Consider the following 24,165-nt stretch of genomic DNA (forward strand, 5'->3'; position numbering starts at 1 on the left):
ATACTTCTGCTGCGAGCAGCCGGTCATTTCCCGGCTGCTCGCAGTGGAAGTACCCGCACAGGCAGCGACGCTCCCCTGTCCTCACTAATACGATTCGGCGGCCACGACCAATCAGCGATATTGGCTCCAAATTTAAACACCGCTCTGCACAGAGGTCAGTGGCGATGCAGCCGGTCATCTCCCGGCTGCTCGCAGCAGAAGTACCCCGACCTGCGGCGCCGCTGACCTTCATGCGGCTACCTTCGCTAGATCAGCGGCTAGGGCCGCTGATCTCCCGACGGCAAGTGTGAAGGGAGGACCGGGGAGCGGCGCCGCCGGTTGGGATACTTCTGCTGCGAGCAGCCGGTCATCTCCCGGCTGCTCACAGTGGAAGTACCCGCTCCCCGGTTCTCACTAATACGATTCGCTGATTGGTCGCGGCCGCCAGCCGTGACCAATCACCGGTTTTGGCGCCAAATTTAAACATGCTCTCCGGTCCTCACTAACACGGTTCGCTGATTGGTCGCGGCCGGCCGCATACATATTCTAGAATACCCGATGAGTTAGAATCGGGCCACCATCTAGTTTAATATAATGGGCCACAAATTGCCTTCTAGTTATTACAAGAGGTCCTGCATAGTCTTCCATTTATTTTAATAGGCCCCATATAACCTTTCAGCATCTGAAACAACGGATACTGAAAGCCTGTGCTAGCATTTCTTCTGCGGTGTTGCTATCAGTGTGTCAAGAGTGGGAGAAGAGGGTTGCATTGACAATCCAACACAATGGGCAGCACTTTAAACACATTTTATAAGTGGTCATAAACTTGTAAAAAATTCATGAAAGAATAAAGTTATGTTAAAACCAAGCACACCATTGTATTTTCTTATGAAATTCTCAATGAGTTTGATGTGTCACATCACCCTCTTCCCATTGAAAAAAATAAAGTTAGATCCAAAATGGCCGACTTCAAAATGGCCGCCATAGTCACCACCCATCTGGAAAAGTTTCCCCCTCCCATATACTAATGTGCCATAAACAGGAAGTTGACATCACCAACCATTCCATTTAATTTAGGTGTATCCATATAAATAGCCCACCCTGTATTATTACCATTTTTATTATTGCTGTACATACTGTAGCTTTTCATTTAATTTATTGGGCCCCATATAGGCTTCCATTTAATATAATGGGCCCCACATAGCCTTCCATTTAATTTAATGGGGTCCACATAGCCTTCCATTTAATTTAATGGGGTCCACATAGCCTTCCATTTTATTTAATGGGGCCCACATATGTTTTTATTTAATATAAAGAGCCCCACATAAGCCCCTAATTAATATAATGGGCCCCACCTTGCTTTCCATATAAAATAATGGGTCCCACATAGCCCTCCCTTTTGTTATGATGAGCCTTACATATCACACCATTTCCCGATGGTCTGCCACCGAAGTACACCATTGGCTGCTGGGGTGCCACTGGAACACACTCTTTACAGTTGGGGTGCCAAAAGAGCACACCTTTCACCATTAGCATGCCACCGGAGTACACTTTTTGCCACTGGCATGCCACTGAAGCACACCCTTTACCATTGGAGTACCATCGGGCACACCCTTTACCGTTGGTGTGCCATCGGAGAACTCTATTTCCCGTAGGCCTACCAGAGGGGCCCAATATGTGACCTTTTTTGCTTACCACCGGGGCACCCATCTTGGGCTTTTTAGCTTACACCGGGGTGCACTCTTTGGCCTTTTAGCTTACCACCGGGGCACCCAACTTGGGCTTTTTAACTGCGACCGGGGTACACTCTGACCATTTTGCTTACCACCGGTTCACTCATTTTAGGCTTTTTTAGCCTGCCACCGGGGTGCACTTTTTGGCCTCATTGCTTACCACTGGGGCGCACTCTAGGGCTTTTTAGCCTACCACCAGGGTACATTCTTTGGCCTTATTGCTTATCACTGGGGTGCACTCTAGGGCTGCTCAGTCTGCCACCAGAGTCTACTCTTTGGCCTTTTTGCCATTGGTGTGCCACCAGAGCACACCCTATGACGTTGGAGTGCCACCGGAGCACACCCTTTACCTTTGGAGTGCCACCGGAACACACAATTTGCCATTGGCAAAAGTATAATGGACCCCCACATAGAATTCTATAAAGTATAATGGCCCCCACATAGCCCTCTATATAGTATAATGAGCCGCACATTGCCTTCCATGTACTATAATTTAATTTATTGGGCTCCACATAGCTTTTCATTTAATCTATTGAACCCCACATAACCGTCAATTTAATATAATAGGCCGCACTGGACTCCATTTAATATATTGGACCTGACATAGCCTTCCATTTAATAAAATGGGGCCAAAATATCCCTCTATTTAATATAATGGGCACCAAAAAGCCTTCCATGTTTTATATTGGGCACCACATAGCCCTCTATTTAATACAATTGGCCTCACTTAACCTTCCATTTAAAATATTGGGCCCCACATAGCTTTACATTTAATTTACTGGGCTCCATATAGGCTTCCATTTAATATAATGGGCCCCACATAACCCTCCATTTAATATAATGGTCCCCACATTGCCTTCCATTTATTATAATGGAGCCAAGATACATCTCTATTTAATATAATGGACAAAACACAGGCTTCCATTTAATATAATTGGCGCTACATAGCCCTTTATTTGATAAATGCGCCTCACATAGCCCTCCATATAATATTATGGGCCCCGCAACGCTTTCCATTTAATTTAATAGGCCTCACATAGCCCTCAATTTAATACAGAGGGCCCCACAAAACCTTCCAGATAACATAGTGGGCCCCAATATAGCTTTCTTTTTAATGTATTGGTCCCCACATAGTCCTCTATTTAATATAATGGGCCTCACATAGCCTTCCATTAAATATCATGGGCCCCATATAGAATTTATCATATACGTAGATGTCCCTTTAAGATAACGGGCCCCACATAGCTTTCCCTTTAATATAATGGGCCCCACATAGATTTTATTATTATATAATGGGCCCCACATAGCTTTCCCTTTAATATAATGGGCCCCACATAGCTTTCTCTTTAATATAATGGGCCCCACATAGCTTTCCCTTTAATATAATGGGCCCCACATAGCTTTCTCTTTAATATAATGGGCCCCACATAGCTTTCTCTTTAATATAATGGGCCCCACATAGCTCTCTCTTTAATATAATGGGCCCCACATAGACATCCATTTAATATAATGGGCCCTACGTAGATGTCCCTTTAAGATAACGGGCCCCACATAGCTTTCCCTTTAATATAATGGGCCCCACATAGCTTTCCCTTTAATATAATGGGCCCCACATAGCTTTCTCTTTAATATAATGGGCCCCACATAGCTTTCCCTTTAATATAATGGGCACCACATAGATTTTATTATTATATAATGGGCCCCACATAGCTTTCCCTTTAATATAATGGGCCCCACATAGCTTTCTCTTTAATATAATGGGTCCCACATAGCTTTCTCTTTAATAAAATGGGCCCCACATAGCTTTCTCTTTAATATAATGGGCCGCACATAGCTTTCCCTTTAATATAATGGGCCCCACATAGCTTTCCCTTTAATATAATGGGCCCCACATAGCTTTCCCTTTAATATAATGGGTCCCACATAACTTTTTCTTTAATACAATGGGCCCCACATAGCTTTCTCTTTAATATAATGGGCCCCACATAGCTTTCTCTTTAATATAATGGGCCGCACATAGCTTTCTCTTTAATATAATGGGCCCCACATAGCTTTCTCTTTAATATAATGGGCCCCACATAGCTTTCTCTTTAATATAATGGGCCCCATATAGCTTTCTCTTTAATATAATGGGCCCCATATAGCTTTCTCTTTAATATAATGGGCCCCACACAGCTTTCTCTTTAATATAATGGGCTCCACATAGCTTTCTCTTTAATATAATGGGCCCCACATAGCTTTCTCTTTAACATAATGGGCCCCACATAGCTTTCCCTTCAATATAATGGGCCCCACATAGCTTTCTCTTTAATATAATGGGCCCCACATAGCTTTCTCTTTAATATAATGGGCCCCACATAGCTTTCCCTTTAATATAATGGGCCCCACATAGCTTTCTCTTTAATATAATGGGCCCCACATAGCTTTCTCTTTAATATAATGGGCCCCACATAGCTCTCTCTTTAATATAATGGGCCCCACATAGACATCCATTTAATATAATGGGCCCTACGTAGATGTCCCTTTAAGATAACGGGCCCCACATAGCTTTCCCTTTAATATAATGGGCCCCACATAGCTTTCCCTTTAATATAATGGGCCCCACATAGCTTTCTCTTTAATATAATGGGCCCCACATAGCTTTCTCTTTAATAAAATGGGCCCCACATAGCTTTCTCTTTAATATAATGGGCCGCACATAGCTTTCCCTTTAATATAATGGGCCCCACATAGCTTTCCCTTTAATATAATGGGCCCCACATAGCTTTCCCTTTAATATAATGGGTCCCACATAACTTTTTCTTTAATATAATGGGCCCCACATAGCTTTTTCTTTAATATAATGGGCCCCACATAGCTTTCTCTTTAATATAATGGGCCCCACATAGCTTTCTCTTTAATATAATGGGCCGCACATAGCTTTCTCTTTAATATAATGGGCCCCACATAGCTTTCTCTTTAATATAATGGGCCCCACATAGCTTTCTCTTTAATATAATGGGCCCCATATAGCTTTCTCTTTAATATAATGGGCCCCATATAGCTTTCTCTTTAATATAATGGGCCCCACACAGCTTTCTCTTTAATATAATGGGCCCCACATAGCTTTCTCTTTAATATAATGGGCCCCACATAGCTTTCTCTTTAACATAATGGGTCCCACATAGCTTTCCCTTTAATATAATGGGCCCCACATAGCTTTCTCTTTAATATAATGGGCCCCACATAGCTTTCTCTTTAATATAATGGGCCCCACATAGCTTTCTCTTTAATATAATGGGCCCCACATAGCTTTCTCTTTAATATAATGGGCCCCACATAGCTTTCTCTTTAATATAATGGGCCCCACATAGCTTTCCCTTTAATATAACGGGCCCCACATAGCTTTCCCCTTAATATAATTGGCCCCACATAGCTTTCCCTTTAATATAATTGGCCCCACATAGCTTTCCCTTTAATATAATGGGCACCACATAGATTTATTATAATATAATGGGCCCCACATATCCGTCCCTTTAATATTATGGACCCCACATAGATTTATTATAATATTATGGACCCCACATAGATTTATTATAATATAATGGGCCCCACATAGATTTATTATAATATAATGGGCCCCACATATCCGTCCCTTTAATATTATGGACCCCACATAGATTTATTATAATATTATGGACCCCACATAGATTTATTATAATATTATGGACCCCACATAGATTTATTATAATATAATGGGCCGCACATAGATTTATTATAATATAATGGGCCCCACCTAACCCTCCAGTTTATACACTGCAGTCGCTCTCTTTCTTCTCTTCTTTACCTAGTCCAGTCTTTCGTGACGACTTCCCGCCATGATTCGTCTTTGCAGTTTGCTGTCCAGGTTTCGGCTGCTCTGCACTTTTCAGCAGATCACCGCACTCCTGAAAAACAAAAATGTTACAAATATAAGCGACTTAAATAAATAATGCCGCCCACTGTGCCACCAAATGCAAATATGTGCCACACTGTGCCCATGAGTATATCATTCACCACAATGAATCCTGCTCCACTGAGAATATAAATCAGTCACTAGCTTGTGCCCCCGTTATAAATAGTGTTGAGCGAGCACTAAAATGCTCGGGTGCTCGAAGCTCGGCCCGAGCTCGCCGTGATACTCGGGTGCTCGACCTGAGCAACGAGCCCATGTTAGTCTATGGGAGACCCGAGCATTTTTGCGGCGGCACCCCCGGCAGTCTGTAGAAAGCCTAAAAAGTGCCCAAAATGATAGTGACAGTGCTCAGATGACATGGGGACAGCATGGGGATCGCCCCAGGAAGCATTTCTGACCCCCAAGGTCACTGTTGTCAACAACGTGGTCAGAGGTATTAAGCCACTTTTACAGGCTCATAAGAAAATGTTCAAAAACGAAAGTGAAACTTTTTTCCTGTGAAATATGTTAAGGAATTTCTTTTCCAGGGTAAAGACTTGTGTATAAGGTAAAATAAATAACCAAAAACAAAAATACTCCTCCACACCTTGGGCTATGTTCACAAGTAGCATTTTTTATGCGTTTTTGCACTTTTGTATTGCTTTCAACTGTGACAAATGCATTCACCGGGAAATGTCATTTTAACATTTTACAACCTTATCTGGCCATGTGCTGTGTGACACATGCATATAGTGCTGAAAAGACATGGGAACAGCATGGGGAAGACCCCTGGAAGGATCTCTGACTCCCAGGTCACTGCCTAAAAGTGTGCCCATCAGAAGTGATCCTTGCCGCATCAGAAGATGCAGATGTAGCACCCTGAGGGTTCGGCTGCTACAGGGGTATTGCACCTCAACCCAGAGGTGTGATATTCCACTCCCGGGCAAGGATGGAGTGTGGAACTGAGCTCGGTAGGCTGCATGCACTACACACATCCCATTTCCGAGGAACAGGCCGACGGTACTCCCACTTAGAAATGTGCAGGTACGACCGAGTCTGTTCCTGGCTGGAGTGGGAGGGGGGTGGTACATCCCATGTAGTGTAGGGGCAGATAGGGGGAGCAGCCTGGGTAAAGTTAGGAGCTCATTGGGTGCTGGTCACCTGAGCTCACACATAGAGGGATATATAAGGTGGGCACCAACTAGAATCAGGGTCAGACGCAGAGAGTCAGATGCAGAGAGGATCAGCTGCAGAAAACAAGTTAGGAGAGGAGAGAAGAAAGACCAAGACCCAGAGTGAGAGAGGAGAAAAGAGAAAGACCCAGAGCACAGAAGAGAAGGGACCCAAGAACCCAAATCAGAGCACCGGGTGAGGAGTCAGCAAAAGGGTACCGGAACCCAAACTGGTGGGGGTAAAAACAATCCCCAGCCAGAGACCGGAGACCGTGGGCAGTATCTGTCACGGTCACCCACCATATTCACCCCGAAGGCACACCACATGAAGGGTCAGGGAACCCAGGGCCAAGGGTGTCCCAACAGAAGGCCCGAGGGAGCTGGACCTAGGTGGATCACTGGTGGGGACGGCTGAAGAAAGGACGGAGGGAGAGCTCAGGGCCACGCTCCGGACTTGTTTGGGGGTTGGCTGGATCCAGGACCTGGTGGATGCAGCACGGCTCGGGTGGTCACTAGCAGCTGGAGTGACCAGTACAACATCTGCAGTAAGTAAACACCCTTAACTGCACAACCCGACTCTGTCTTCACTGCCGTCTGCACTACACCACCACAACCCCCATCCTCTGCGCCTGTCCCCTCTGAGGCTATACCCCTCCCGTTGGGGGTTATCCCACCAAGCTGCGCACCCACCATCAGCCTCAGCGGACCCTGCTGCAGCGGCGGCCACAGTGACCGCACCACAACGGGTGGCGTAGTCGACACAAAAGAACTTTAGTAACATCTGTAAAGCTGCCACATAACACTGAGCTTGACGCCCTGGGCACGGGGCCGGGTCACAGCCGCTCGGAGACTACAAACCCCCATCTGATCCGGTGCCGGGTATTCCCCTCAAAAAGGAATATGTCCCAGGGGGCGCGTCACAGACTTGCAACTATCCCCGTGCAAGTCCTTGTCCCAGGGCAGTGTTCAATTATACCTCCCCCATTCCTTGCAATGCAAGCGCAAATATGCAGCCAACAACCCACCCACCCCCAGGCTGCAATACCATACTGCTAGCTTGCAGTTGAAATTGGGCCTTTTAGTTTTGAGGAGGCCGAAGCTGGCCACTACCTCATGGCTGCTTCGGCAGCGAGGTATCCATACTCAGTCCCCAGCCGCCCGGCGGCCGGGTTTCCATGCTCGGTCCCCAGCCGTCAGGGGGCGGCCGGGTGTCCACACTCAGTCCCCAGCCGCCCCGCGGCCAGGTGTCAATAAACGGTTCCAAGCCGCCCCGATTTCTCCGCGGAACATCCCCACACACTTTTCTTAGACTGGCCTGCTTTAGGGCAGCATTGGACGAGCCCACCAAAGAACCCGACTTCTCCGGTGGGCCCTGGCTTCTTTATCAGGGGAGTTGAGAGTGCCAAGGTGAGGAGCATGATGAGGATGATAGAAGTTAGCATCTGCTTTGTTTTCAAGGAATGCAAGCGCATGTATGTAGTAGCGGCTAGGCCTGAGGTGGTCATATCCTACCTCCTCCGAGGATTGCTGGATGTTTTCCTGCTACTATCCAAGTTCTATGACTCTCGTTAAAACAAAGCTTCAAGTGATAAATGATGGATGAGGTAGTGGCAAAGGAGAAAGAGCAGGAGGAACAGGGACCATTCACATCAATATCAGGCCAGTCAACCACATATGTCTTGTAGGATATGTTTCTGTAACAAAAGGAGCGGTTTGGCTACACAGTTATAGGGCATACAGTGAATGCAATGCCTACCAAAACTTTTGAGGCACTCCAATGCCCCTTGGAAATGACATGGAGGTCAGAGGGCCTTAACTAAACCTTTTTTTCCATTTATGGCAACTGGGTCTCCTGTGCACTGTTGGCCTAAGCAGTGAATGGAAGGCTTTCCAAAAATTATAAGGAACTGCAATGCCCCTGGAAACAGATGTGGATTACAGCGTACTAAAAACCTTCTACCCATTATTGGGGAGTGTGTCTCCCTTAGTTTTCACCTTTGCATTGAAAAGCAAAAGCTGACTAAAATTAGGAGGAAATGCAATGCCCGTTGGAAGAGTCATGGAGATTAGAGGTAAGGTAATTAAAAACAACATTTCAATGCCCCTTGGAAGAGCTGTGGAGTTCAGAGTGGCTTAAGAAGACGCTTTTAATGCCCCTTTGAAGAGACATGGAGGTCACAGTAGCTTAACAAGACGGTTTTAATGCCCCTTACAAGAGCCATACAGTACAGCATCTTAAAAACATTATTCCCATTATTGGGGAGTGGGTCTCCCATAGTATTTGCTTATGCCTTCCAAGCAAAAGCTTCCAAAAATTATGAGGAAATGCAATGCCCGTTCGAAGAGTCGTGGAGGTCCCAGTAGCTTAACAAGACGCTTTTAATGCCCCTCAGAAGAGACGTGGAGGTCAGAGTGGCATAACAAGACGGTTTTAATGCCCCTTACAAGACACGTGGAGGTCAGAGTGGTATAACAAGACGCTTTTAATGCCCCTCAGAAGAGACGTGGAGGTCAGAGTGGTATAACAAGACGGTTTTAATGCCCCTTACAAGAGACGTGGAGGTCAGAGTGGTATAACAAGATGGTTTTAATGCCCCTCAGAAGAGACGTGGAGGTCAGAGTGGTATAACAAGACGGTTTTAATGCCCCTCTGAAGAGACATGGGGGTCAGAGTGGTATAACAAGACGGTTTTAATGCCCCTTACAAGACACGTGGAGGTCAGAGTGGTATAACAAGACGGTTTTAATGCCCCTTACAAGACACGTGGAGGTCAGAGTGATATAACAAGACTCTTTTAATGCCCCTTACAAGAGACGCTCATTATTCTGGCATTTGGCAAATATTAAAAATGATGGTAATCCTAATTGACCTAAAATGGGAAAGGTTTATTCTGATTTCATGTCAGATATTGAGAAAAACCTGCAGATGTGTCTATTTATACAGTGTATGGAAACTTCTGATTTCAACTCTGTATATATATGTATATGTGTATAATATATACACGGCGAAGCTCACACAACACAACACCCACAGCAGAGGAACGGGCTGCACACACACCTGCTCCTGTCAGTGCTGTGAGCGCTCCTCATGTCGCTGCTGGCTCCGCCCCTCATATCGCTGCTGGCTCCGCCTCTCATATCACTGCTGGCTCCGTCCCTCATATCGCTGCTGGCTCCGCTCCTCACATCGCTGCTGGCTCCGTCCCTCACATCGCTGCTGGCTCCGCCCCTCACATCGCTGCTGGCTCCGTCCCTCATATCGCTGCTGGCTCCGCCCCTCACATCGCTGCTGGCTCCGTCCCTCATATCGCTGCTGGCTCCGCTCCTCACATCGCTGCTGGCTCCGCATCTCATATCACTGCTGGCTCCGCCCCTCATGTCGCTGCTGGCTCCGTCCCTCATATCGCTGCTGGCTCTGCCCCTCACATCGCTGCTGGCTCCGCCCATCAGCCGCTCACAGTCCTCAGCAATATGGAGACATCCGCACTGATCAGAATCCTCGGGGGCGTGGCCTGTCACTGTAGTCACACAAGGGTTGTCATGGAGATCTCAAGGGAAGGCAGGTGGGCGGGGCTTAGAGCAGGAAGTAGAAGCCGTGCAGTGTGATTGGCTCCTTACCTTCTGCCAGTAATGGAGCAGATATATGGCTGCTATATAATGGAGGGGGCTCAGGAGGGGTTCCCCACCCTAAAGGTCAGGGGATAAATAATACTGGACATGAGCGAGGGCAGGAGGACATTATTCTATATTGTAAGAAATCTGATTTCTTCTTTCCTCACAGTTTTTCCTGTGCAAGGCCACATGTATTGTGCGATAATCTGTGAATATGGGGGGATCTGCTCCTCACATCCACATCAATCCCCCCACGTCTGAGCTCTCCCTTACAGGGGTCTTCTGCTCTGCACATTGATGCCGTATCCATGGAGATGACATCATGGCCGGTACATGCGGATCTCCCCGATGGGACCCTCATGTATCTGGAGGACGAGGCACTGCTGCTCCTCGGGGAGAGGGGGCACAATTCCTGTACACATGATACAGGGGCTTCTGCCATCTCTGTGCTGAGAATAATGCTGGCAGCGCGCAGTCTACATGATGTGAGGATTACAAGTCTGCAGTCACAGAGAGTCACACAGATGACTGCAGCCTTCAGCTTCACACCGGACAATCCCTTTAAATACATGTATATTGGTCTAAAAAGACTTTTTACTATTTTGCTTCTTGTAACATTTGCTCTGTTCGGCCTTTACCAGCTTTTTGTTTCCCAGCAGCACATTGATGGCTGCAGAATGAGTTAACTTGAGATTCAGTCAGTGAGCTCCTTATGATGTGGAGTTTCTAGCGCTTTTATTTCTGCGATGATTTATGACCGGATCAGAGATCAGCCCAACTTTCATGCTGGTCTGTGAACATAATCAGCACAGAGAAGGTCAGAATGAGCTCACTGATAAATTCTCAGTGAGCTCATTCTGCAACTAGCAATGCAAAGGAAATAAAAAAGCCAAATTGTTTATGAAACGTTATTGAAAAAATATTTGTATGTATATATTTAGCCCAAAATGTCTGAGTGTCCATATCCTTAGTACCAGCACAGCTGAGGATTTGGTATAATCAGGGGCGTACATAGGACGCAGAAATTCTAATTGGGCCCCCCCCCCCCCAGCAATAAAAATGTAAATAATTGTCGGGGTCGCAGAAGATCAGATCTCACAACCTTCCAGCCTTTACATAGTAATTTTCCTCCTGCTGAAGTCCTAGATCCCTTTTTCATTGCCCATAAAGTGTGGTGCCAACAAAAGTGCCCCCCAAACACGGTATGATACCCCCATGGTGAATTCCTCCATATGCGCAGTACAATGACCCTACTGTACCCGACCTCAACTCCCAGGGTAAAGTATGATCCCCCAACTGCCCCACACCTCTCCACACTCCATAGAGTATAATGCACTCAGTATAAGACTCTCGCCATGGTTCTCCACACAGTATAAGGCACTCGCCATGGTCCTCCACGCAGTATAATGCACTCCCTCGTGGTCCTCCACGCAGTATAATACACTCCCACGTGGTCCTCCACACAGTACAATGCACTCCCCGTGGTCCTCCACACAGTATAATGCACTCCCACATGGTCCTCCACGCAGTATAATGCACTCCCACGTGGTCCTCCACACAGTACAATGCACTCCCCGTGGTCCTCCACACAGTATAATGCACTCCCCCATGGTCCTCCACACAGTACAATGCACTCCCCGTGGTCCTCCACACAGTACAATGCACTCCCCCATGGTCCTCCACACTGTACAATGTACTCCCCCATGGTCCTCCACACAGTATAAAGCCCCCGTCTCACATAGCAATATCGCTAGCGAGATCGCTGCTGTGTCACGGTTTTGGTGACTCACCAGCGATGTCGCTATGTGTGACACTTTGCAACGATCAGGCCCCTGCTGTGAGGTTGCTGATCGCTGCAAAGTGTCCTGGACCATTTTTTGGTCGTTGGCCTCCCGCTGGCCAGCACACATCGCTGTGTGTGACCAGCGGGACCGACGATCTGGCTGGTAACCATGGTAAACATCGGGTTACTAGGGGCACGCGCGCACTTAGTAACCCGCTGTTTACCATGGATACCACTCTGCTACGGTGCGCGGAGGCTACCGTTCACCTTAGCAGAGTCGTATCCATGATAAACAGCGGGTTACTAGGGGCACACGCGCACTTAGTAACCCGATGTTTACCATAGTTACCAGCCTGCTCCTGCTTAAGCAGCAGGCTGGTAACAGGAGCAGGACATCGTGGAACGATTCTTTCCACGATATCGCTGCTCCCCTGATCGCTGGTGAGCCTGCCTGTTTGACAGCTCACCAGCGATGTATTAGCGATGCAGCAACGATCCCTGACAGGTCGTATCGTTGTCGGGATCGCTGCTGCATCGCTTAGTGTGACGGGGCCTTAAGACACTCGCCATGGTTCTCCACTCAGTATAATGCATTCCCCCATGGTCCTGTACGCAGTATAATGCAGCCCCCCATAGGGTAAAATGCAGCCCCCCCCACCCGTAGGGTAAAATGCAGCCCCAGTCCTCCAGTATTATCAGTACACAATGATTTAAAAAATAAATACATACTTACCGCTCCTCGTTCCCCGCTGCTTCAGTCTCTGCAGCTGATCACCTCAGCAGCTGCCAGCTCCACTGTCTGACACAGCGTGGCGCGTCATCATGCTGCTGCGTCAGACGCAGAGGAGGAATGATGGGAGAGGGAGTGTCACATGATGCTCCCTCCTCCAGGTTTTCGTGGGCCCGGGCGAAAGAGTCTCAGTGGCCCCTTTAACACATTCAACCATTCATGATGCACAGATACAGCAGAGAAATTATAGATATAGATATAGTACAATGCCAAAAATTTCACTGACTTCTTACATTTCATGAGTGATATCTATTGTAAATTCTACAATAGCTCAGAAACCGGTGAATCCTCACAGCGCACAGTGCAGACCGGACAGTATAGTCCTCCATACAGTGTTATTGCACCACATAGTCCTCCATACAGTATTATGAGCCCTATATAATGCTCCATACAAAATACTGGATCCCATATAATTCACCATAGAGAATACTGCCTGGTCCCCATGTAATGCCATATGCAGGCTAGACCCCATACAGAGGCCCCACAAGCCCGCTGCATCCTCCCCGGGGCCCCCACAAGCCGGCTGCATCCCCCCAGGGCCCCCCTCAAGCCTGCATCACTCCCCCCAGAGCCCCCACATGCCTGCAGCATCCCCCCCATAGACCCCACAAGCCTGCAGCATCCCCCCCAGAGCACCCACAAGCCCACAGCATCCCCTCCAGGGCCCCACAAGCCCGCAGAATCCCCCCCAGGGCCCCACAAGCCCGCAGCATCCCCTTAGGGCCCCCACAAGCCCGCAGCATCCCCCCGGGGCCCCCACAAGCCCTGGACCGTACCTGCATCACCACCAGTAAAGGTATTGAAGTTTACCCTTGTGTGTGTGCCTGTACTTCCTCTGGGACCGTCCTGCCGTCTCCCTCCTGCTTCCACCATCTTTCTACACCTCTACACTGCCCTGAGGCCTGCTCTACCTGTGGGGAGCCGTTCCATCATAGCTGCCCCTAACATCAGCCTCAGTGGACTGTCGCAGCGCTGGTAACCTCTTACCAGAATCCACAGGTGGCGTCACGACAATTTCCCCTATAAGCATCCCCCCCCCCTTTGAGTGACCGCCCTGGGCCACGGACTGGGCCAGCCACCGTGATATCCCCCGGCAACCAGAGGCCCGGCTGCCGAGTGCCCCACGGCCCTGGGGGCGAGTCACTATGCACAGTGGTTCATGAATTAATATTCACAGTGACCCTCCATCCTGTGATTAAAAGGGTCCGTACATTTGACACCTCCGTCTGACTCCCACAGTCTCCTCCGCACAGATCGATATTAAGATGGCCACCGCAATGGCATGGGGAGTGCAGCGGTGAGTCCAGAGCGCAGCTCCTCGCTCTAAAATGCCCATCAGAAAGAAGAGGTCAGACATTTATTTTCTATGTGCGCTCTATTATCCTATTTATCAAACATCAGCACTACAAGAATCCGTCCTGAGCCGTGCTGGGATCTTTGAACGTGGGCCCCCGGGAGGATCGGGCCCCTCATGGTGGAGCAGATCACACTCATTATAATCCATTACTGATAGAAGATACATAAACAACAACACAGGATGATTGTAAAACAGTGAGGTAATATTTTATTGAGCCACCAAACACACAATAAACATATCGAACAGTCCCAGCAAATACCTAATATGGTGCAAATTACAGAGTCTCACCCTTCCGCTGACTCGCTGGGATTACAGCAGCTGCCAATCCGAGGGGCTTCTGGGGCTGACTACCCCCACCAATGGCACCCCCACCAAAGAGCACCCACAAAGAGGAGGTAACAACAAGCTTAGAAAGCTGACAGTCCATTGAGGTACGTGGCCAGGAGACCAGAAAGTTCCAACCTGGCTTCTCCGAACATATCCATGGAACTAGGTGACCGGAAGGTCCCGACTTGGCTTTTTCCGAGCATATTCACGAGTTCCAGGTGTCCGGAGTGTCCCAACCTGGCTACTCCAAACATCTCCATGGGACCAGGTGACTGGTGGGTCCCAACCTGGTTTTCCCAGATGTATCCATGGGTTCTATAGTAGTCAATGGAGCAGATCTGTATTCCTCCAGCCAGGGCTGTGGTCCCTTAAGCTGGCATCCTGTAGAAACCAAATCTGTGTCCCTCTTAATGGATTCATGGTGTTCTGTAGAGCTGTCCCATAGAGTGTTCCTGACAGTGGTTTTGTAAAAAGACTCCTTTATGTAGTTCACAACTGTCCTTCTTCATGACTTCATTCACAGGTCAAGAGAAAGGGGTGGTGTTACTAATTTCCATTACTGGAGCATCCACAGTTCATCCCCCAATGTTGACTTGCAAACATTGCAAACATTGAAGGATAAACTATAAATTCCGAAACAATGCAAGTCAACAAATTGCATGGACTTCTAAAATGGTAATCAACATATTTAGCAAACATCCATTGTTCAAAGAGCCTGCGTCCCTGTATTGCAAAGATAACAGTACAATAAACCAGAAGAGTTGATATAAGAGGTAAATAACCATTTATCAATGAACAAATATCACCTCAACCTACAAGATGAGTCAACATTCAGACTCATGACAAAAGATCATGTGCGTTGACCAACCGAAGAAAGAAACACATAAATTCAATAGTTAATAATTCAGGCAATAGTCTATCATTCTGGGCCTATGGAATTTACATCTGGATAATTACGATTAAATGCTGTGTCGTCACAGGCCCCTTTAGTTTTAGGGACTGGCAGGGGTCCTTTACAGTTGCTCTCCCACTAGTTGATCCTTCTTTCCTTTACTCCGTTTCAATAAAATATTTGGAAATATACAAAGTAAAAACTCAAATATAATTTTTTTTCTTACATTAAAACTAGATTTTATTAAAATAAACCCCCAAAAAACAAGAACAAAAAAACTAAACCTGATTAACATCGCAGAGAACAACAACCCAAACTGTACAACGATCACATGATTTATCCGGCACGAAAAACAGCATCAAGAATAAAATAGTAAGAATTAATGGCAAAATTGTAGCTTTTGTTCATTTTGTCTCTATACTGCACGATAAACGCTGGAAAGAAAAAATATAAGAACCATTCCTGGGGTTTTGCCATTGAATGCTGGAAAAAATAAAAAAACATCAGCAGAATTGTTTTTTATTAATCTCACGCAAAAGAAAAATGGAATAAAAATTATAAAAACTTTGTCTGTTCCCCAAAATGTTACCAGTGAATCCTATAGCGGCTCCGCATGGACCGAAACTGGTAAACTAAAAACTCCTGCATGCCCCGTGTGTGTGTATGTATATATATATATATATATATATATATATATATACATACACATATATATATATACTCCTCTGTACTATATACATGACAGAGCTCACACACCACAACACGCTCCGCTGCGGCGCCACAAAAAGAGTGGACCTGGCTGCACACACACCTGCTCGTGTCACGTGTATACACAGTTGAAACCAGAAATTTACATACACTATATAAATGTTAGAACCCTCCTGTTTGTTTTTTCCATCTTGTGTTTTGTGGTCACAAGACCATCTGCCTTTATATTCCAGCTCCGCCCTTTTGGCTGTGTTGGACTTCAGTGTTGTTTGACTGCTTTTCTAGCCAGGTGCTTCTGTGCCTTTCTCTGTCAGTTCGCTTGGTCCTTCTGGGACCTCTAGTACCTTTTTGTCAGTTTATCTTTTTGTGTTCTGTAACAACTTCTCTGTTTAGGAGATGTCCCATTTTTGTTCCAGTCCTTAGTTCTTTTAGGGACCCCTCTCCTTTATGCTATAGGTCTTCGTTCAGAGTAGCCGAGGACTAAGGCGGGTCTGTTCGCTAGGAACAGGCAGCCCGCTACATCGTAGGGATTCAGCTTAGTCTTACTGTAGGGATAGCTTTCTCCTTTCTTTCCTTAGTACTTGTTGCAGATCATAACAATAAAAAGACACATCTGCATGTTTTTCTCAATATCTGACATGAAATCAGAATAAACCTTCCCGTTTTAGGTCAATTAGGATTACCATAATTTTTAAGATTTGCCAAATGCCAGAATAATAAGAGAGAGAGAATGTTTTAAAGCATTTTTATTACTTACTGCAAAGTCATAAGTTTACATACAGTAATATTGCTATACCTTTAAAAAATTCTGGACAGCCCATATGATGATGTCATGTGTTTGGAAACTTCTGATAGTTTTTTTGGCAACATCTCAGTTAATTAGAGACACACCTGTGGATGTATTTTAATGCACACCTGAAACACACTGCTTCTTTGTGTAGCATCATGGGAAAGTCTAAAGAAATCAACCAAGATATCAGGAAGAGAATTGTGGACTTGCACAAGTCTGGCTCATCCTTGGGTACAATTTCAAGATACCTGAAGGTGTCTCGTTAATCTGGGGGACTTGTCTATATACCGTATGCTGTGTGGGGCGGGACTTGTCTATAAACCGTATGCTGTGTGGGGGGGGGACTTGTCTATATACCGTATGCTGTGTGGGGGACTTGTCTATATACTGTATGCTGTGTGGGGTACTTGTCTATATACCGTGTGCTGTGTGTGGGGGACTTGTCTATATACCGTATACTGTGTGTGGGGGACTTGTCTATATACTGTATGCTGTGTAGGGGACTTGTCTATATACTGTATGCTGTGTAGGGGACTTGTCTATATACCGTATGCTGTGTGGGGGACTTGTCTATATACCGTATGCTGTGTGGGGGACTTGTCTATATACTGTATGCTGTGTGTGGGGGACTTGTCTATATACTGTATGCTGTGTATGGGGGACTTGTCTATATACCGTATGCTGTGTGTGGGGGGGACTTGTCTATATACCGTATGCTGTGTGTGGGGGGGACTTGTCTATATACTGTATGCTGTGTGTGGGAGATTTGTCTATATACTGTATGCTGTGTATGGGGGACTTCTCTATATACCGTATGCTGTGTGTGGGGGGGACTTGTCTATATACCGTATGCTGTGTGTGGGGGGGACTTGTCTATATACCGTATCCTGTGTGTGGGGGGGACTTGTCTATATACCGTATGCTGTGTGTGGGGGGGACTTGTCTATATACCGTATGCTGTGTGTGGGGGGGACTTGTCTATATACTGTATGCTGTGTGTGGGTGACTTGTCTATATACCGTGTGCTGTGTGAGGGGGACTTGTCTATATACTGTATGCTGTGTGTGTGGGGGACTTGTCTATATACCTTTTGCTGTGTGAGGGACTTGTCTATATACCGTATGCTGTGTGGGGGACTTGTCTATATACCGTATGCTGTGTGGGGTACTTGTCTATATACCGTATGCTGTGTGTGGGGGACTTGTCTATATACCGTATGCTGTGTGTGGGGGACTTGTCAGTATATAGACAATTCCCCCAAACACAGCATACAGTATATAGACAAGTCCCCCACACACAGCATACGGTATATAGACAAGTCCCCCCACACAGCATACAGTATATAGACAAGTCCCTCACACAGCATACAGTATATAGACAAGTCCCCCACACATAGCATACAGTATATAGACAAGTCCCCCACACACAGCATACGGTATATAGACAAGTCCCCCGCACACAGCATACGGTATATAGACAAGTCCCCCACACACAGCATACGGTATATAGACAAGTCCCCCATACACAGCATACGGTATATAGACAAGTCCCCCACACACAGCATACGGTATATAGACAAGTCCCCCACACACAGCATACGGTATATAGACAAGTCCCCCACACACAGCATACGGTATATAGACAAGTCCCCCCCACACAGCATACGGTATATAGACAAGTCCCCCCCACACAGCATACGGTATATAGACAAGTCCCCCACACACAGCATACGGTGTATAGACAAGTCCCCCACACACAGCATAAAGTATACAGACAAGTCCCCCACACACAGCATACGGTATATAGACAAGTCCCCCACACACAGCATGAGGTATATAGACAAGTCCCCCACACACAGCATACGGTATATAGACAAGTACCCCACACAGCATACAGTATATAGACAAGTCCCCTACACACAGCATACAGTATATAGACAAGTCCCCCACACACAGCATACGGTATATAGACAAGTCCCCCCCACACAGCATACAGTATATAGACAAGTCCCCCACACACAGCATACAGTATATAGACAAGTCCCCCCACACAGCATACAGTATATAGACAAGTCCCCCACACACAGCATACAGTATATAGACAAGTCCCCCACACACAGCATACGGTATATAGACAAGTCCCCCCCACACAGCATACGGTATATAGACAAGTCCCCCACACACAGCATGAGGTATATAGACAAGTCCCCCACACACAGCATACAGTATATAGACAAGTCCCCCACACACAGCATACGGTATATAGACAAGTCCCCCACACACAGCATACAGTATATAGACAAGACCCCCACACACAGCATACGGTATATAGACAAGTCCCCCCCACACAGCATACGGTATATAGACAAGTCCCCCACACACAGCATACGGTGTATAGACAAGTCCCCCACACACAGCATACGGTATATAGACAAGTCCCCCCCACACAGCATACGGTATATAGACAAGTCCCCCCCACACAGCATACGGTATATAGACAAGTCCCCCACACACAGCATACGGTGTATAGACAAGTCCCCCACACACAGCATAAAGTATACAGACAAGTCCCCCACACACAGCATACGGTATATAGACAAGTCCCCCACACACAGCATGAGGTATATAGACAAGTCCCCCACACACAGCATACGGTATATAGACAAGTACCCCACACAGCATACAGTATATAGACAAGTCCCCTACACACAGCATACAGTATATAGACAAGTCCCCCACACACAGCATACGGTATATAGACAAGTCCCCCCCACACAGCATACAGTATATAGACAAGTCCCCCACACACAGCATACAGTATATAGACAAGTCCCCCCACACAGCATACAGTATATAGACAAGTCCCCCACACACAGCATACAGTATATAGACAAGTCCCCCACACACAGCATACGGTATATAGACAAGTCCCCCCCACACAGCATACGGTATATAGACAAGTCCCCCACACACAGCATGAGGTATATAGACAAGTCCCCCACACACAGCATACAGTATATAGACAAGTCCCCCACACACAGCATACGGTATATAGACAAGTCCCCCACACACAGCATACAGTATATAGACAAGACCCCCACACACAGCATACGGTATATAGACAAGTCCCCCCCACACAGCATACGGTATATAGACAAGTCCCCCACACACAGCATACGGTGTATAGACAAGTCCCCCACACACAGCATACGGTATATAGACAAGTCCCCCACACACAGCATACGGTATATAGACAAGTCCCCCACACACAACATGAGGTATATAGACAAGTCCCCCACACACAGCATACGGTATATAGACAAGTACCCCACACAGCATACAGTATATAGACAAGTCCCCTACACACAGCATACAGTATATAGACAAGTCCCCCACAAACAGCATACGGTATATAGACAAGTCCCCCACACACAGCATACGGTATATAGACAAGTCCCCCACACACAGCATACGGTATATAGACAAGTCCCCCACACACAGCATACGGTATATAGACAAGTACCCCACACAGCATACGGTATATAGACAAGTCCCCCACACACAGCATACGGTATATAGACAAGTCCCCCACACACAGCATACGATATATAGACAAGTCCCCCACACACAGAATACGGCATATAGACAAGTCCCCCCCCCCCCCCACAGCATACAGTATATAGACAAGTCCCCCACACAGCATACGGTATAAAGACAAGTCCCCCACACACAGCATACGGTATATAGACAAGTCCCCCCCCCACAGCATACGGTATAAAGACAAGTCCCCCATACACAGCATACAGTATATAGACAAGTCCCCCACACACAGCATACAGTATATAGACAAGTCCCCCACACAGCATACAGTATATAGACAAGTCCCCCACACAGCATACGGTATATAGACAAGTCCCCCCCCACACAGCATACGGTATATAGACAAGTCCCCTACACACAGCATACGGTATATAGACAAGTCCCCCACACACAGCATACGGTATATAGACAAGTCCCCCACACACAGCATACGGTATATAGACAAGTCCCCCACACACAGCATACGGTATATAGACAAGTCCCCCACACACAGCATACAGCATATAGACAAGCACCCCACACAGCATACGGTATATAGACAAGTCCCCCACACAGCATACGGTATATAGACAAGTCCCTCCCACACAGCATACGGTATATAGACAAGTCCCCCCCACACACAGCATACGGTATATAGACAAGTCCCCCATACACAGCATACAGTATATAGACAAGTCACCCACACACAGCATACAGTATATAGACAAGTCCCCCACACAGCATACAGTATATAGACAAGTCCCCCACACACAGGATACGGTATAAAGACAAGTCCCCTACACAGCATACAGTATATAGACAAGTCCCCTACACAGCATGCAGTATATAGACAAGTCCCCCACACACCGTATACGGTATATAGACAAGTCCCCCACACACACAGCATACGGTATATAGACAAGTCCCCCACACACAGCATACGGTATATAGACAAGTCCCCCCCACACACAGCATACGGTATATAGACAAGTCCCCCCCACACACAGCATACGGTATATAGACAAGTCCCCCATACACAGCATACAGTATATAGACAAGTCCCCCACACACAGCATACAGTATATAGACAAGTCCCCCACACACAGCATACAGTATATAGACAAGTCCCCCACACAGCATACAGTATATAGACAAGTCCCCCACACACAGCATACGGTATATAGACAAGTCCCCTACATAGCATACAGTATATAGACAAGTCCCCTACACAGCATGCAGTATATAGACAAGTTCCCCACACACCGTATACGGTATATAGACAAGTCCCCCACACACACAGCATACGGTATATAGACAAGTCCCCCACACACAGCACACGGTATATAGACAAGTCCCCCACACACAGCATACAGTATATAGACAAGTCCCCCACACACAGCATACAGTATAAAGACAAGTCCCCCACACACAGCATACGGTATATAGACAAGTCCCCCACACAGCATACGGTATATAGACAAGTCCCTCCCACACAGCATACAGTATATAGACAAGTCCCCCACACACAGCATACGGTGTATAGACAAGTCCCCCACACACAACATACAGTATATAGACAAGTCCCCCACACACAGCATACGGTATATAGACAAGTCCCCCACACACAGCATACGGTATATAGACAAGTCCCCCACACACAGCATACGGTATATAGACAAGTCCCCCACACACAGCATACGGTATATAGACAAGTCCCCCACACACAGCATACGGTATATAGACAAGTCCCCCACACACAGCATACAGTATATAGACAAGTCCCCCACACACAGCATACGGTATATAGACAAGTCCCCCACACACAGCATACGGTATATAGACAAGTCCCCCACATACAGCATATGGTATATAGACAAATACCCCACACAGCATACGGTAAATAGACAAGTCCCCCACACACAGCATACGGTATATAGACAAATACCCCACACAGCATACGGTATATAGACAAGTCCCCCACACAGCATACGGTATATAGACAAGTCCCTCCCACACAGCATACGGTATATAGACAAGTCCCCCCCACACACAGCATACAGTATATAGACAAGTCCCCCACACACACAGCATACAGTATATAGACAAGTCCCCCACACACAGCATACGGTATATAGACAAGTCCCCCACCTCCCACACACGGTATACAGACAAGTCCCCCCCACACACACAGCATACAGTATATAGACAAGTCCCCCACACACACAGCATACTGTATAAAGACAAGTCCCCCCCACACAGCATACAGTATATAGACAAGTCCCCCACACACAGCATACGGTATATAGACAAGTCCCCCACCTCCCACACACGGTATACAGACAAGTCCCCCCCACACACACAGCATACAGTATATAGACAAGTCCCCCATACACAGCATACGGTATATAGACAAGTCCCCCACACACAGCATACGGTATATAGACAAGTCCCCCACACAGCATACGGTATATAGACAAGTCCACCACCACACAGCATACAGTATATAGACAAGTCCCCCCCCCCCACACACACACAGCATACAGTATATAGACAAGTTCCCCACACACAGCATACGGTATATAGACAAGTCCCCCACACACAGCATACGGTATATAGACAAGTCCCCCACACACAGCATACGGTATATAGACAAGTCCCCCCCACACAGCATACGGTATATAGACAAGTCCCCCACACACAGCATACGGTATATAGACAAGTCCCCCACACACAGCATACGGTATATAGACAAGTCCCCCACACACAGCATACGGTATATAGACAAGTCCCCCACACACAGCATGAGGTATATAGACAAGTCCCCCACACACAGCATACGGTATATAGACAAGTCCCCCACACACAGCATACGGTATATAGACAAGTCCCCCACACACAGCATACGGTATATAGACAAGTCCCCCACACACAGCATGAGGTATATAGACAAGTCCCCCACACACAGCATACGGTATATAGACAAGTCCCCCACACACAGCATACGGTATATAGACAAGTCCCCCACACACAGCATGAGGTATATAGACAAGTCCCCCACACACAGCATACGGTATATAGACAAGTACCCCACACAGCATACAGTATATAGACAAGTCCCCTACACACAGCATACAGTATATAGACAAGTCCCCCACACACAGCATACAGTATATAGACAAGTCCCCCACACACAGCATACGGTATATAGACAAGTCCCCCACACACAGAATACGGTATATAGACAAGTCCCCCACACACAGCATACGGTATATAGACAAGTACCCCACACAGCATACGGTATATAGACAAGTCCCCCACACACAGCATACGGTATATAGACAAGTCCCCCACACACAGCATACGGTATATAGACAAGTCCCCCACACACAGCATGAGGTATATAGACAAGTCCCCCACACACAGCATACGGTATATAGACAAGTACCCCACACAGCATACAGTATATAGACAAGTCCCCTACACACAGCATACGGTATATAGACAAGTCCCCCACACACAGCATACGGTATA

The sequence above is a fragment of the Phyllobates terribilis genome, unplaced genomic scaffold (assembly GCF_046119375.1).
Source record: "Phyllobates terribilis strain yellow unplaced genomic scaffold, ASM4611937v1 Scaffold_415__1_contigs__length_1637097, whole genome shotgun sequence".
NCBI classification, from domain to species: Eukaryota; Metazoa; Chordata; class Amphibia; order Anura; family Dendrobatidae; genus Phyllobates; species Phyllobates terribilis.